Genomic DNA, 16,593 nt, shown 5'->3' with positions numbered 1-16,593 from the left:
AAGGAACAGGAAATAGTCTAGTTTAGTTGGAGGATACAGTAGAATTAGAGATAAAGCTGGAAAGACTGTGGAGTTACATCTCTGAGGTCTCCGCACGTCAGTTCAAGCCTACATGTTAATATGGTTTTTAGTGGGGAGTCATTTTCAGCAGGGGAAAAACTTCAACAGGAGAGCACTTTTGGAAAGTAAATGTAAAAGACAGTACAGTAGATTAACAGAATGATAGCTACCCACCCACCCACCCCAAAAATGGGAGGCCAGTTTAGAACTTAACAGAGCAAGCATTGTAGTAGAGCAAAAAGGCCATGTGTAATTCTCATTACAGAATTACAGAAATTAAATCACATGATGATAATGGGCCAGGTAGTGAGAAAGAAAATGACTGAGCTTTCTGAGATTTTGCAACTTTAGGATTCTAAAAGGTAACTTAGTTTATTTGTAGTACATTACCACATTTACTTATGCATTTTTCTTTTTTTCTCAATTCTGTGCCATTCTATTTATATTGCTTCCCCAATTCCCCCTTTTTCCCCCCTTCTCCCAACTTTCTTGGTTACATCCTTAGTGGCATTGCAAAATAAAGACCTCCTGCTACCCATCATAGACACTGTGTGATGTCACTGAGAAAGTAGGAAGCTCAATTACACTTCTTAGGGGCATATGATTTCCCTTAAGATCAAGAAAATTAAGTAATATATACAAGTGACAATAACATGCAAGCATAAATACCATCAATTATCTCTAAATGTACAAAAAAGAGCACCAAAAGATAACTTCCCATGGAGGAGAGAAATAAAAACACAGAAACCCAGAGAAGACAATGGAGTGACTAACAGCTGATGTCAGGTGCTGATCTGCAAAATCTCCATGATCAAAGAGTCAAAGTGCTGAAACAACACCAATATGTGGTTCGGAAGGTAGGTCGATGTTAAAGGTGGAGGCATTGGTAGGGCACATGACTTAATGGAGAACCTCTCAACAACCGTCCATTTCCAGTCCATTCTACTTTATCTCTTTACCTCTACCATGTGTTTATCATCCCAGCCATACCCAGGATGCAAACGATGGATTCAACAGGAAAGATGATCTAACACTCTAAAATATTATAAAATATCATCAAATTTACCATGGTAGCAATCTTCTCTTTTTCCTCTCTCTTTTACCCTTTCAACATTTTCACTAAGAAATCATCTCACACGTACAGCCCATCCACTGTTCACAATCAATGGCCCACAACATCACCACATAGTTGTGAATTTACCACCATGAGCATCCCCAGAACACCTGCATCACTCCAGAAAAAGAAACAGAAAGAAAAAGGATCTCACATATTCCCACCTCCCCTGTCTTTCCCCCCAACCAACCGCCAGCACCTCAATCCACCCAACTTTCTTTTAACTCCTTGTGCTGGTTTGAATCTGTGGTGTAGCCAAGTCCTTTAATCCTCACTCAATATTGCTGAATGGGAGCTTTTTGATTCTCCATAAAGATGTGACTCATCTAATTGTGGTGGTAACTTTTGATTAGATGGCTTCCACAAGGATGTCTCCACCCATTCAAGGTGGGATTGCTTACTGGAGCCCTTTAAGAGGGAACTATTTTGGAAAATATGCAAAGCCCATGCAGCCAGAGACCTTTGGAGATGAAGAAGAATCTTGTCCCCAGGTGAGCATCATGAAACAGGAAGTCTGGATAGAAAACTAGAAGATGTTGCTATGTTCGCAACGTGCATTCCTAGTTGAGAAAGAAACCCTGAACATCATCAGCCTTCTTGAACCAAAGTATCTTTCCCTTAATGCCTTAGATTGGACATTTCTATAGCCTTGTTTTAATTTGGACATTTTCATGACCTTAGAACTGTAAACTTGCAACTTAATAAATTCGTCTTTTGAAAAGCTGTTCTATTTCTGATATGTCACATTCTGGCAACTTACTAACTAGAATATCCCCCATCGTCCTCAGACACAAGGCCCTCAGAAACACACAATCACACTACAAAAGCCATACAGCCACACAATCCTCTTCAAAAATCAAGGCCACTGGCACACAGCTCAATAGCCCCAGGCAGCCCCCTCTAGCCCCTCCAACATAGCACAAACCAAAAAGGGATATCTATACAATGTATAAGAATAACCCCCAGGATATCCTCTCCACTCTGTTTGAAATCTCTCAGCCACTGAAACTCCATTTTTTCTCATTTCTCTCTCCTCCTTCAACCTTAGCCAAGAAGGCCCTCTCAATCCCATGATGCTGAGTCTGAGCTCATCCCAGGAATCTCATCCCATGTCGCCAGGGAGATTTATACCCCTAGGAGCCATGTCCCATGCAGTGGGGAGGGCAGCAAGCTTACCTGCCAAGTTGGCCCAGAGAGATGGGCCACATCTGAGCAACAAAAGGGGCCCTGCAAGAGTGTTTCCCAAGCATTACCACAAGTAGGCTTAGCTTCACTCCTGCAGGAACAAGTCCCATAGGGGCAAACCCCAAGATCGAGGGCCCAGCCCCACTGAGTTAGTTATCCCCACTGCTTGTGAGAATACCAGGAATTCCCCACATGAGGAAGTTTAGCATTTACTCCCTTCTCCCTAGTCCCCCACAAGGGAACCATGTAAATACTTTGATATTCTCTGCCCAAATCACTTTAGAACACATTGGGGAAGCACACCAACACGATCTCATGCCCCAACTAAGATTCCATGCAATTATGGTGTTCAAATGAACTGACCATTCAAGTCAAACCAGATAATGCACTATAAAAAACACAAACCAAATGAACATCTCTCCCTTTGGTCTCACACAGAAATTCAAGTTTCAAAATATGGACCATATCATCTTTTACCCTGTATTCTGATTTACCCTAACCCTATCCAGATCAGCTTCATTCATATCACTAGTCAAAGTCTGATCACTTTCTCAACACTGTAACAGCTGCTGTGTCGAGTAATTCTGATTTTCACAGCTTCAGAGCTCCAACTCGAGTCTTAGGTGTTATATAAATACCCAAAGTTTCAGGGAATGACCAGGTTATATACAAAGAGCTCAGTAACTCAAAATTCATAAATAACAGAATAGATGTGACTGTTGTAAGAGCTTATAATCTAGGACCCTTTACAATAAGTTCCAACCTGATAACCTGTGCTCTCAACTTCAGTTCTCTGAGTTTGCATATTATAGTTAGCCCATATGAGTGAGGCGTGATAATATTTGTCTTTTTGTTTCTGACTTTTCATTCAACATACTGTACTCAAGTATGTTGCATTCACCTAGTTGCTTGCCTCACAGCTTCTTTCTTTCTTGCAGCCACTCCGTAGTCCATTGTATGTATACACCACTGTTCCCCCTTCCATTCCTCAGTCACTGTACCCTTAGGACAACTCCATCCATTGTGAATTTCAAACACTGCCACCATAAGCATCAGTGTGCGAATGTTCATTCCTGGCCCCACACTCATTTCCTCCAGGTATATATCTAGCAATGAGGTTGCAGGATCATATGGCAACCCCACCCCTAGCCTCCCATAGAATCACCACACTGCCCTCAGGAGAGGTTGTACCTCTCAGCTTCCCTACCAATGAATAGGTACATCTCTTTCTCTATATTTTTTTAGCACTTGTTTCTCTCTGTTCATTTTTAAGGAGTTTTACCTGCACATCATACAATCTAACCTAAGTAAATAGTCATGCCTTTGCCACCATAATCTTTATGAAGATATTTCCTTTTCTTCTGCAAAGAATCCGTACCTCTCCCCTGTATCCCCCACTTGTTAACATTTAGTTTTGACATAATGCTTTTGTTACATTCTGTGGAAGCTTATTACAGTGTTACCACTGACTAAGGGCCCAGGCTTAAATTGATTGTATTTTTTCCTGTAAGGGGCAGGCTAAGCACAGTCTGCTGCCTTTCCCTGGGATTCACCTATACATCCTGTGCTCAGGACCAGGTGTGCCAGCCTGGTGTGATAGAACAGAACCCCTAGTAGATAAGGGGTTACTAGGGCAGCCTAGTAACCTACTGGCAGTCCCCTTATATCCCCTCCCCTATTGTCCCAAGCATATGTAATCATTCACCAGAAATAGTCTGACTCTGGTTGGCATGTTTTATGACATCCAACTGATTGGGCCGATGAGTCCTGAACACCCTGGTGCTATATCTGTCCCTGGGAGGGAGGACTAGGGCTTCCTCCACTACAAGACACAATCACAAGAGAGGTGTTGCATGTAGAACATCTTCCTGCAGCAATCACAGACTGAGACCCATTGGCTGTGGAGAATTGATGCCCATAAGTGAAGCTGGCCTTCCTCTGTCTCTTTATGTGAGTAAACCATTTTTCCATCAGGGACAGTGTGAGTCATGCTTGTGTAGGTGACCTAACACTTTGGAGTGGGCTGACATTTTTCACATGTCTCTCCTTCTGGCTGACATTATGTCTATGAAGTGCCTCTTTCCATGTGTTTGTTTGTTAATGCTGTCAGAAATTCAAATATATCAGATATGTGTTGGCTTTTATAAAGGAAATTTGTAAAGTTACAAATTTATAGTTCTAAGGCCATAAAAATATTCAGACTATGGCATCTAGGGAAAGATACCTTGACTTGCAAGTCCTTTGACTTCTGGTTTCAAACAGGGGGCACTTTCTGCTTGCATCTACAAAGTTCTCTGTCTCTATCAGCTCTGAAGCTTTTTCCAAAATGGTTCCCTCTTAATGGACTCCAGTAAGAGACTGACCCTGAATGTGTAGAGACATATCTCCATGGAAATCACTTAATCAAAAGGTCCCACCCATGATTGGGTGAGTCACATCTCCATTGAAACAACTTAATAAAAAATATCCCACCCCTCAGTCCTTCTATGAGGCTCTAGGAGAGGTGTGCATGGTGGTGGCAGCAGTGGTGGATACTTATGGTCAGGTTGAGTCCCTCCCACAGCTGCCCCATTCTAAGTGCTGACATTAATTGTGTAGCTACTGTGTGCCTGGGCTCTCAGAGAGGAGGTGATTTGTAAGTGGTTGCAGCCACTGGGAGCTGAAGTGGGACTCATACCCCAGAATTGCCTTCTTTTCCTTGCATTACTTGGTCTCAGGATGCCGGGTATGCCACAGACTGAAGGAAACACAATACATTGTCAACCAAAGAAGAAAAATGGAGAGAATGAAGGGTAGGACAAATCAGTCTGAGTTTAAATTGCTGTTAAAAAACAAGCAGTCACAGCTGAGGCTCAAAGGCAAACAGCTTCTGAAGTCAATTAAGTCACTGAATAACACCATCTGCTGGGCATGCCAAAAAATGTAGGGGAACTGCTGGGCTTACCAGAGCATTTCCATCCCTATCCCAGGTGCAGTCATAGCTGATTTATATACCCTGCACAGGTACCCAGCCCTGTTTTGGTTGAGAAACACAGACAACCCAACTGTCAAAGCAGTGTCTTAATACAAATGCAGGTCTTGCTGAATGGCAAAAAGCAGATCACTCTTAGATTGGCGGTTGGCTGGCGAAGTGGAAATTCTCAGTCCCATAGTCTGAGACCTTTCCACATGGAAGTCTGGAAAACATCTGACACATTGGGCCCACAGGTGGGGTCTTGCTCAGGGTGTACAGTGCCCATTCCCTAACCCCAGAGTTGGTAGCTCCCAGCACACACAGACAGCAGCAGTGTTGTCTGATTGTGATCTGGTGTGGGCCCTGCCCAGTGCACTGCCGCAGTTGGAGAGAGACAGGGTTATAGGGAATAGGTGGCCCAGGAGCATCATCTGCTGGGAAGACAGGGAAAGTGCACTCTGGCAGACAGCTTTTCAGACTTTCAATGCAAACCCAAGCAAATATAAAATAATAGGTGAGTGAGGGAAATCAACTCTTGAAATAATATTATCAAAATAGCAAATGCCTAGAAATCAGCAGGAAATGATAAAGCACATGAAGATGCAAGAAGAGATGGCCAAGAGCAATGATCAAATTAAAAAGTCAGAGGAGACACCAGTTTTGGAACAACTAATCAAGGAAGTACACAAAAATCTTGTAAATAACTTCAAAGCATTGCCTAAGGACATAAAGGTATCAAGAAGACACTAAAAATCATAAAGAAGAATTTTAAAGAGTAAATAGAAAACTAGCAGATCTTATGGAAATAAAAGATAATGTAGAACAAAGCTAAAATATAGCAGAGACAAACAACAAGGGATTTGCAGAAGCAGAAGAAAGAATAAGTGAACTGGGCAACTGACGGAACACACAAAGGAACAAATGGTGAAGAGGTCGGAAAAATTCTAATAGGATCTCAGGGAAATGATGGACAACATGAAGCACACAAATATAAGAATAATTGGTGCCCCAGAAGGAGAACTGAAGAGTAAAGGGCTAGGAAGACTATTTGAAGAGATAATTGGGGAAAACTTCCCAAGCCTTATAAAATACATAAATAAGAAACCTAATGAACTCCAAATAGAGTAAATCCAAATAGACCCACTCCAAGACACATACTAATCAGATTGTTAAATGCTGAATAGAAGGAGAAACCCTGAAACCAGTAAGAGCAGACAATTTACCACACACAAGGGACAGCACATAAGTCTCAGTACTGACTACTCAATGGCCACCATGGAGGTGAGAAGGTAATGGTATGACATATTCAAGATTCTGAAAGAAAAAAAGTGTGCCAAGAATTCTTTATTCAGCAAAGCTGTTCTTCAAAAGTGAGAGAGTTTAAATTCTTCACAGACAAACAAATACTGAGAGAATTTGTTGACAAGAGACCTCCCCTACAAGAAATACTAAAGGAAGCTCTGTCAGTTGAAAGAAAAGGAAAAAAAACACAGGAGAAGAGAGGCCTGTAGAAGGGCATAGAATTGAAAAGCATTAGTAAGGGCAACTAAAGGATATAAAGAGAGAGAGGAAAACAATAGATCTGACAAATAAAAACCAAAGGATAAGATGATTGGTTCAAGTACTGCCTTTACAGTAATAACTTTAAATGTGAACAAATTAAACTCCCCAATTAAAAGATACAGATTGGCAGTATGGATTTAAAGTATGATCCATCTATCTACTCTTTACAAGAGACTCATTTTAAACCCAAGGATACAAATAGATTGAAAGTGAAAGAATGGAAAAAAAATATTCCATGCTATCTGTAAACAAAAGAAAGCAGGGGTAACTAACTATAATAACATCAGACAAAATAGAATTTAAATGTAAAGATGACATAAGAGACAAGGAAGGGCAATATATGTTAATAAAAGGGAAAATTCACAGAGAATAAATGACAATCATAAATGTATTGGTCCCAATCAAGAAACTCAAAAGTACATGAGGCAAACAATGGCAAAACTAAAGGGAGAAATAGATGTTTCTACAATAGTAGTGAGACTTCAATATACCACTCTCTTCTATAGATAGAACAACCAGACAGAGGATCAATAAGGAAATAGAGAACCTGAACAATGTGATAAATGAATTAAACTTAACAGACATATATAGATTGTTGCACTCTAAAACACCAGGATAAATTCTATTTTTTCTTAAAATACAATATGCATACTAATTTTATAATTGTGAGTATTCATTATTTTGAATATTTCTGAAAGAAGAGAATGTCTGTTTAGACTTGATGTCAATGAGAATCATCTACTTAAAACTTTAGACATCTGCCTTTTGGAAGAATTTACCACAGATTTCTGGCTTTGTTAATTCTCAACCTTGTCTCTCTTTACCTGTCCACGTATAATCTATGCTGGGCACTGTGGGACGTGTTCACATCAAGATACAATTTCTAGCTCTGCACCTTCTTGCCATGACACTAGGTGAATCAGCACAATGAGCAATGTCCTGGAAGCAAGTTTTATCTTGAGAGGGCTATTAATAACCTAATTATATATGATGTGACAGCACACCTCATAAGTCTACCTTTCAAACTACAAATGACATAAATATATATAGACAAAACCTAAAACAGGAGTTATCCCCAATTCTACTTTCCTTTACTTACATCTCCCCAAAATGCTCATAATCACACAAACATTGTCATACAGGAGGAGATGGAGCAAGGGGTTTCCTAGTGAAAGGAGACAGCAGCCTTAAGGGTGAGTGGTAAGAATAACTTTATTTGCAAATTTTATAAAACCATATTGCTATGTGAACACACAGCTCTGGCCATATCTGGACCTTGGAAGGTGTCTGAACAATTTAATTGACCATAAGCTCAACTGGTCTTGTGATAAGTCTGTCTCTTATATAATCAATGATATATGAAACCAAGTGACAAATATTATCTGCATTCTTCCTCTCTATGTGCACCACAGGAGAAGGGTGTCAAGTGTAGATTAGTAATATTTCTATTTGGCTCTGCAAGCTTCATCAAGGATCAGGGCATGAATTCAGCCAGATGCAACAAACGGAAGGTTAGCCAGGAAAATAAGATGACAGAGTTGGAATTCTAATGGAGATTTCTTAGTTTTCTAGGGCTGCCATAACAAAGTACCACAAACTAGGTGGTTCAAATAACAGAAATCATTGTCTCACTGTTCTGGAGGCTAGAGTCCAAACATAAGGTGTCAGTAGGTCCCTGCTCCCTCTGATTCCTGTAGGGAGAATCCTTCCTCGCCTCTTTCTGGCTTTTGGTGGTTTGTGGCAAACTTGGTGTTCTCTGATTTGCAGTTGTAGCACTACATTCTCTTTCCTTATCATCCCATCGTATTCTCCCTTCCATGTGTCCAAATTTTACTCATCTTATAAGGACATTAGTCACATTGGATTGGAGTCCAACTATCCAGTTTAACCCCATCTTAACTAGTTATATCTTCAATGATCCTACTTCCAAATATGAGAACATTCACAGAATCAGGAGTTAGGATTTGAACATATCTTTTGAGGGATACAATTGAACCTACAGCAGATATAAAAGGAGCATAAAAGGCAAGAGTTAGGAAAAAGGAGAAAAGGATCAGAGCTCAGAATTTCTGGCTAAAGCCACAGAAGCAGCTATAACAAAGAGATCTCTCTACTGAACCACCATTTTCTGACAATATCTAGATAATCTATAAACTTGCACAGTAAAAGACATTCAATATAAGAACTTGTTCATTCCAGGACTAAAAAAGGGAAAATCATGCTGGTGTTGGTCCAAGTTGTTAAGCAATTATATAAATCTATAACCACTCTGGCTTGGTTGATACCCTATCAGTTTTATCCAGGAATTTCCTTCAAATATCAATGTGTAACTCAGCTGTGGAGATGCTGTATCATTAGTGCATAGAAGCGGCTCCAGATCAGGTGTGAATAGCAAAGATGTATGTTCAGAATTTCTAGACTATGTTTTCTTCTAGGCCTATAAGGTTTTTTTGAATTTGAGAATTTACAATCACTCAGGACAGAAAGAATATGAGAGATAACCCTCTTGTTCCTGGAAAATAAACTCCCTCCTGCTCCAAAAAGCAAACCCCACAGCTCCAGAAAAAATATTACTACTCCTTCTGGTTCCACCTCTATTCGTGGGAATAGGTTATCAGTAGTGAAAGTTAGATCAGAGGTCTAATACTTAACAATGGTAATCTAACTGTTATTGTACCTAAAATATCTCTTTCTTGGGAAAATTATGAAATCCATGGCATTCAGGTAGGAGCCAGATTGCAAACTAAACTATGCCTTCCAAAATATTTCTCAAAGGGTGATCCTAGGTCTACCAGCATTGGAGTTCTTGATGGTGTCTATTTCAAAGCAGAATTACCACCCCACGAAGAGATGTAAGGAATTGGAATCTCTACATATGGGTACCACAAATCTGACAAGTGCTCCAGGAGATTCCTGTGACCACTATACTGACTCCTGAAAATGATAGTGTCTCCCTTAAAGAAGCAGGGATGGATTAAGGGAGGGTCCTTAGGTAAAATCAAGACAACTCAAGGAATTGCCTCAAGTCACAAGTCTATAGTTGTTGAGAGTCTCACAATAAGACTAATCAGACATTTGAATTGTCCCTTTCTTCCTCTCTGAACTCATCTCCTGAAAGATTACTTTCTCACTCTAACAACCAGTTCAAAATTGCTGCTTCACATTGCTGTTTCCTTGCCTTTTCTTCTCTACTTTGTTTGTCCAAGGTCACTTTTCTGTGTTATTTCCACGTCCCTTCTCTTCATTTCAGACTCTCAGGACAGAACAAGAATTGAGACCCAACCAATGCATTAACTCCTTCTGCAATTTTCCTGAAATGTTATCCTTTGACTTTGGCTTGACTGATGCTACTGAAAGGGAACTTTGGGGCTGTTTGTTCCATTTTTAGACGGTACTAATCATTAGAATCATCTTTCTTAAAACAAATCAAAGTATATCTCTCTATAATTTTTACTATTGCCTCCTGGAAGTACACTTCTGGCAAATGTGTTACCCTTCCTCTCGATAGCTTTGGCTATGTTCTATTGGATGAGTATCTGATTTTGAATGTTTTATAATATATTTTGAATATCCAGGCTGAAGGTTTTCTATGAATGTGAAATACAAATTGATGGACTCAGTTGCCATTCCTGTGATAATATCTTCATAGCCTTGCCCTCGTTAAATAAAAACTACAACATTTTACTCAGAAGAACATCCTGTTTCTGGAATAAACCTGGCAAAAGCCTGGAAGCTTGCCTTTTTGGTTTGTTGGCTTGTTTCAGAGAGTGGTTCTCAAACCAAGATGATTTTGTCCTCCCTCACCACCTGGAAACAGTGGACATTTTCTAGAGACATTGTTGAAAACATGTCAAAACTCAGGGAGGAATGCTACTGCCATTTAGTGGATAGAGACCAGACAGTCAATAGAGTCCAGACTGAAAAATTCCTAAGGCAATGTGCCTCAAAGAAGTCAACATAGGAAAATATAAAACAATAATTACTTGCAACTCACTATCTTTTGGAATCTTCTCGAAACATCTTAAATGTCATATTCTGTGCCATCTTTCACCTGGAAAAATATTTACATAATTTTAAACAATGATATCAGTCATTCAGAAATTTATCTCAGTGCTAAAAGGAAAAATTTTTGGCTATTTAGATATATTTATTTGAATGTTTTTGCCTATAAATAATCCCTTTCTAGCTTGATAGAATTAATCCCCTTCTACATTTAAAATAGGATATCAGTGGGTGACAGCCTAGCTTTGAGAAAAGATATTCAAAATCAGCCTTTTATAAACACACTAACTTTATTCCAATAAAATAAGTTAGTATAAATATGTGAAAATTACATATTAACTGTAAGCAAAACCAAAAGTAAACTTTTAACATTTATTAATTTGAGTTTTGCAATTATTCTTGAGATATTTAATGTGTGCCACTCATTGAATCAGGTGCTAGTGATGTAAAGATAGAGAAGACATGACCCCTGATTTTAGAAAAAAATCTGGTGAGGGGAGACAGATATACAAACTGTTTACTCAGAGCTGATGACCTTTCTTATCATTCATTAAATAAATAAAAGAATCAGAAGAGCCCTTTTTCATGTTCCCACCACTGAATCCACCAATCTGCCTGTATCAGCATGCGTCTATGTTCTGTCTCACTGCTCATTCAGTGAATCCACATGTTCTGCAGAGACCAATGCCTTTTCTTATATACTAGATCTCATGTCTGCCTACATAGAGATTTTTCTCATATAATTACTACCTTGTTTCATCACATCTTCAACTCCCCCTCTCTTCTGAATAATTGATATCATTATCATTATAGAAGTATTTGGTAATATCTACTACAACTAACTCCCAACCCATCTCTATCCCCACCTCTTTCCAGTTCCCCCCACCCTCTCAGCTCATAATCACAGTATCATTTGATACAGTTTATCATACCTTCCTCCATGAAAGCTTTTTTTTTTTTTTTAATATTTTTAACCTTGATCTAGGCATAGTTCAGCCTCCTGATTTTCCTCTTACCCATCTGACTGCTACTACTCAGCCTTCTTTGCTGGATAATTTTCATTTCCCCAACTTTGAAATGTTTTAGCATCCCTCATTGTTGTTAGGTGATCTCATCTACCCTTAAGATCCTCAATACATTCTATAGACTGATGGCTCCCAAATTTTAATCTTCAGCATAAAACTCTCCTCTAACTCTTCATATCTTCCCTAGAATGTCCAATGGGCATTTTAAACTTAACAAATCCAAAACTAAGCTTTTGATTCTCTCTCTTAGCAGTTATCATCAAACCTGTTGCTCAGATAAAAAATGTTGGAGGCAACATTGATGCCTCTCTATATCTCAAGCCTACACTTCCAATCCATCAATGAATCCTGTCAGATAATGCTCAAATAATATCCAGCATGTGATCTCTTCTTCCTGTGCCAACCTAATCCAAGCCACCATGATCTCTCTCCTGGTTTCCTTGCTTATTTCTTCTAAAGGTCTTCCAGCATCTGCCATAAAAAATCCATGATCAATTCTCTGCAAAGCAGCCATAATGAGACTTTTAAAATGGAAATCATGACTTACCCATTCCTGGGCACTCTGCAGTAGTTTTCCAATACTGAGAATAAAATTCTAAATCCTTATCATGGACTATGAGATCCTATCTGATCTGGCTCTGTATATTTCCCCATTCCCATGACCTGCCATTCTTCCTCTTGCTTATGAGACTTTCTGGTCTATTTGCAAGTTTCAAGCACTCTCTTACCATCTCAGAGTCTTTACACTCACTCTAAATACTTTCTGGAACACTCTTCCCCAAGTATTCACATGGTTCATCTCCTTATTCCATGTCCCTGCTCAAATTTCATTTCCTTTGGCTCCATCCCCTGTGTGATAGTTAAGTTCAGGTGTCAACTTGGCCAGATGGTGGTGCCCAGATGTTCTGTGGCTGTGGACTTAAATCTTCAACATGTGAATTTCATTTATGGCTAATTACATCTGTAGTTGGCTAAAAGGAGTGACTTTTGTGATGAGTGATCTTTAATTTAATTAGCTGGAGGCTTAAAAGAGAAGTCAGAAGAAAGAGGAGCTCAGCACATCCCAGCATAGCTAGATTCAGAACTCAGAGCCAACACAGAACTAGATGTCTGGCAATGCAGAAAGGAAATGCCCCAGGGAAAACCATTTGAACCCAGAAGCTGAGAGTTAAGGCTGGCAGACGTCACCATGTGCCTTCCCATGTGACAGAGAAAACCAGAGGAAAGCCAGCTGCCTTTCCTCTGAGGAACTATAAATTTGTAACTAAATAAATCCCTTCACAAAAGACAAATCTGTCTCTGGTGTATTGCATTCCAGCAGCCTTAGCAAATGAAAACACCCAGCTATTGTCTTTCTAGAATTTATCACTACCTGATATCATAATTTACTTATTTGTTGGTTTCCTGATTACCCCACTATTATAGGAACTCCATCACCACAGGATATTTGTTTTGTTTACAGCTCTATTCCCTGTGTCAAGAACTGTGCCCAGAATTTCACAGGCACTCAGTAAATACTGGATGGAAAAATAATGAACTAGTCTCCATTTTCAATCTGATATCCCCTAGAGCATGTCATCATAACTTTAGTAACCTTTTCTCCTTTCACCTATTTACCAACTGTGTATGTCATTTATAGTTAACTGGAGAAAATCACTTATAATATTTCCTCTCTTTAGACCCATCTCACCCTGAGGTAGAATCAGATAACATACCCAGTGCATGAATTAAGCAAAAGCAAACAATAGTTACCAATATATCACATTATTTACAATACCTAATATCCTTTTAGTATTTTTAAGAATAGGAAAAAAAACACATTTATAAGAATTTGTATGCTTTTTGGTCCAAATAAAATCACCTTTAGACAGTCTGTTAAGAGTTAGGAGCAATTTGCATTCTTCAAAGATAATTGCAGTATATCTAATAGCTTTAAACAATGTTTTGATGCAAGAAACAATATGTCTGTCTTTCTGAATTAGGTTTGAACGCAGTCTCTGACATCCAGGATTTTTATTCTGACAAATTGACCACACTTGAACTGTACTCTGTCAATAGGAACTGGAAGTAAGTATTTGAGAACCATTTTAATAACTGTGTAACCTAAAATAAATCGAAATGATACATAGGCTGGTGTTTCCTCTATTCCTGTATGGACAGATACATTGTACTCCCACAGAAGGGCTAAAATAAGGAGTGAAGAGCATCTCACCTCAATGTATTCAGAATAAAGATTCTAACATTTCCTATATGGTGTTAGAAACATCATTAAATGTCTGGTAGTTCTGAGGTATTTAAGTACTGGATTGGGAGGGAAAAAGCCTGGTTTCTAGTCTTTGCTTATCGATTGAGTAGTTGTATAGCCTTGAGCCTCATTTTCTTTCTTCATTCTTCTCATTGATTTATAAAAGGGGGAGTGAGACATACTTTTACTTTCTGTCTTCTACTTTGGACCAAGTTGCACTATAAATCATGTGACCATTTTTTGGGAAAGTTGCGATTTGAAGTTTGTCAGATAGATTAGGTAAGGTCATGCTGGGATAAACAGTCACCAAATCACAGTGGCTTAAAGCAATAAAAGTCTATCTCTGACCCATACTACATGTTCCTGCTGATTATTCATAGATTCGGTTAATGGAGGAACCATCTTGACATGTGTTTCCATAATCATTAAGATAGAAGGAAGATAAAAAGGTGCTTAAAGCTCATGACAAGAAATTGTAAACATCACTTCTCCTCACATTTTCATTGGTCAAAATGTATCACAGGGATACACTTAATTTCAAAGGGAGTGGAGAAATATATCCCTCCATTGAGTTGGAAGGAAAACCAGAACGCTTTTGAGTAGCTCTAACGACTACTTCAAAAACTAATCTGCAATAAGAGACCAGACTGCTTCTCCGTGTGTTAGAGGTAACTTGTTAGTAGCTCCTACTATACATCAAACTAACAGTGTCTCTCTGTTTCTCTAGAAAGCTTATAAGGGCAAAGAAGAGGAAAAAAAAGACCATTAAACAGATTAAGCTGAATTGAAGGGTATTTTTTTGTCTCCTACTTTGAACATATGATATAAAATATATTCATTACATAACATGTGTGCATTATACCTAATCCTATGATGGAATGTTAATTTTTATTTGAGCAAATTTATTGTAATAGGAATTTAAACTTGTAAGTAATTGCATTATGTGAAAAATAAATATTTTTAAATCTTCCTGTCATAGATAATATTCAAGTAAGACAAAAAATAAAAACAGCAAAATAATAAAAAAAATAGAAAGTTTTATTTTATTAATTATTTTAATGAAAAAATTGGTGGTAGTACATCCTATATAACATTGAAAGCAAAAAAGGAGCTAGAGTATAAGACATATTTCATTCCTATCCTTTATCCCTCTGTTATTCAGTTCTTATTCTGAAACAATCATAGTTTTCAGTATGCTGGCTAGAATTTATGGTAGTTTATACTTCACAAATATATTTTTTGTGGCTGAACTCATCAGTCTGTTGTGGATTTTGGTTTCTTTTGTGCGCCATTTTTAAAAAGGTATTCTGAATGCCAACATTGTTTTAAAAACCCTTGTTTTCTTCTAGTACTTTCATTCTCACTTTTAAATATTTGAAGTATCTGGAATTTATTTTTTATGAAAATTATGAGATCAGAATAAGAGCATATTTTCTTATAGCTAGGTACCCAGTATCCCAATACTAATAATTATTGAATATTCCACCCCCACTCCCATGAATTTAAAATGTCACATTTGTTATACACTAAGTTCCCATGTGTATTTGGGTATATTTTTGAATTTTCAAATCTTTCTCATGGGCAATATTTTAAATTCAGCATTTACCACATTCTGTGACACAATTTCAAAATCTTGAAAATAGTTTTTCATTTAAAAAGTCTATAAGTAGAAGAACTTCTGGACTGGTGGTATAAAGATTTCTGAAAATCTGTTCCTCCATAAAAGCAATGACAGCATTGACAAAAATTGTTAAAATCAACTTTTTCAAAATTTTGGAAATGAGCCAAAGACATGCAACCATTCAATGAATGTTTCTTTAAGAAAATAGGGTGAATTTTGGTATGAACAGTGAGCTTTGTGGTTTTTTAACTTGTTCTTTCCCCATTCTCCTCTCACCACCTCTATAGCAACCTTGAAAATCAATGGCCTTACAGTCTACTCTCAAAACCAGCAGGCAACACCCATTAGTGAATGGGCAGAATGGACTTGGGGGCCCCCAAGAAGCCCCATACAGAGATATTTGTCATTAGTTAACCTCTTTGAAATTTCCCTAGAAATCACCATTCATAGGACTTGTACCTATTTGACTTGACTAAAAGCTTGCTCAATGAGAAAAGTCCTTTCTTCAGGGTATTTGAGCAATCAGTAATTGTCCAGCATCACAGCTTCCTGAGGCAACAATGACAGTTGGGGAATTAAAAAGCTGGCCAAAGAAAACCTAAAAAGAAAACCTAGGATGAGATTTCCATAGAGGGCTTTGAAAAGCTCTGGCATATTTCCAGAGAATCTAGAAGGCTACACACATGTACAGGGTGGTGCACAGACCAGGGTTGTGTACATACTCAGGAAAGAACTAAAAAGGCCTTAACCTTTCATTTCTGGCTCTACACAATCAGGAAGTAAAGGCTAAGGCACAGTCATAAGCTTTCATGGAAGGTATATCAT

General features: G+C 38.4%; 1 long non-coding RNA gene across 1 annotated transcript; it reads left to right on the top strand.

Annotated features, from left to right (window-relative positions):
- Positions 1 to 670: 670 nt before the first annotated feature.
- Positions 671 to 14,957, top strand: LOC143676422 (uncharacterized). Its single transcript, XR_013172072.1, has 3 exons — positions 671 to 917; positions 13,885 to 13,969; positions 14,875 to 14,957. It is a non-coding gene; the product is annotated as an uncharacterized LOC143676422 (long non-coding RNA).
- The last annotated feature ends 1,636 nt before the right edge of the window (positions 14,958 to 16,593 follow it).

Source organism: Tamandua tetradactyla, chromosome 3 (genome assembly GCF_023851605.1).
Source record: "Tamandua tetradactyla isolate mTamTet1 chromosome 3, mTamTet1.pri, whole genome shotgun sequence".
NCBI lineage: Eukaryota > Metazoa > Chordata > Mammalia > Pilosa > Myrmecophagidae > Tamandua > Tamandua tetradactyla.
The sequence above is the reverse complement of the archived record's forward strand: the minus strand, read 5'-3'. Positions and strand labels throughout refer to the sequence as shown.